Source organism: Protobothrops mucrosquamatus, unplaced genomic scaffold (assembly GCF_001527695.2).
Source record: "Protobothrops mucrosquamatus isolate PMUCROS unplaced genomic scaffold, P.Mucros_1.0 scaffold1262, whole genome shotgun sequence".
Lineage (NCBI taxonomy): Eukaryota > Metazoa > Chordata > Lepidosauria > Squamata > Viperidae > Protobothrops > Protobothrops mucrosquamatus.
In genome coordinates, this window is record NW_015387468.1 from 7,090 (window position 1) to 8,531 (window position 1,442).

The 1,442-nt window shown below is 37.5% G+C and overlaps 1 protein-coding gene across 1 annotated transcript in view; it reads right to left on the minus strand.

Moving 5' to 3' along the window:
* The window catches only part of LOC107292085, a gene marked incomplete at its 3' end in the record, with an annotated part of 196,831 nt that overhangs the window by 7,051 nt on the left and 188,338 nt on the right, over positions 1–1,442 (minus strand).

Here is a 1,442-nt window from a genome sequence, read left to right on the forward strand (position 1 = left end):
AGGGGAGATCCGGAATAATCCGGATCTCTGGGGGGAGTTCGTTCCACAGGGTGGGGGCTCCCACAGAGAAGGCCCTCCCCCTGGGGGTCGCCAGCCGACACTGTTTGGCCGACGGCACCCTGAGGAGGCCCGCTCTGTGGGAGCGTACCGGTCGATGGGAGGCAATCTGCGGCAGAAGACGGTCTCGGAGATACCCAGGGGTATCACGCACTATGAATTTTTAGGGGTTTTCTCCCAGGTGAATTCAGATTCAGGAAGAATTTCTCATTGTATTCACACACAGTACAGATTTGTGCTTGTTGTGAAGAATTCTCAACACTGAAGATATTTATATGGTTTTTCCTCATGTGTGGATTCTTTGATACTTGGAAAGACTTCCCCTCCCACTGAAGCTCTTTCCACACTCCAGGCATTTATATGTTTTTTTCTCCAATGTGAATTCTTTTTTTTTTAAACAAAATTTTATTAAGTTTATATAAATAAGGAAAAATAGGAACAATACAGGTATGGTAAAGGGAGGGGGTGGGAGGAAAGGGGAAGGGGATAAAGGATTTAGGGTAAAATAAGGAGAGGTACAATCACATATTTCAACAAACAAGCTACCGTCCATATCATAATAATGAGTAAATATCATATTCAAGCATTTTTACCGAAGCTTAGACTATAACATATTAAAAACAGTTAATAAACAAATGTTGATTTATTAAGTAAACACTACTAATAAAATCTCAAAAATTCCTACCAATCAAAAGTAACAAATGAAAATCAGCAAATCAAGAAAAATAATCATATCATCCAAGTATTAGTTAGAACTCAGTTAAAAATCAGTCATCTATTCTAAAATATTGAATCCTTCAATTCTAATGTGTCTCTAACCCAGTGTTTCTCAACTTTGACAATTTTAAGGCATGTGGACTTCAACTCCCAGAATTCCACAGCCTGCAACGCTGGCTGTAGAATTCTGGGAGTTAAAGTCCACATGCCTTAAAATTGTCAAGGTTGAGAAACACTGCTCTAACCATTGATAAAATTTTCCCAAGTTCTAAAATAAATTGAATCATCTTTTTCTTTCATTTCTAATGTTAGTCTATCCATTTCTGCACACTCTAAAATTTTAGTAATTATAGTCTGGTAAGATGGTAAATTCTCATTTTTCCAAAATTGGGCAAATACTATCCTTGCAGCTGTTAAAACATGCAATATCAAATAGTCATTCTCTTTATCATAATTAGGTCTTAATATCCCTAACAAAAACAATTCCGGTTTAAATTCTATCTGTAGTTTCATCATCTTTTCCAACCATCTATGGATCTTAGACCAATATTTCTTAGCGATAGGGCATGTCCACCAGGCATGGTAATAAGTGCCTGGCTGTTGTTTACATTTCCAGCAAATATCCGAAACATTTTTAAACATTTTCGCTAAGCGCACTGGTGTCATAT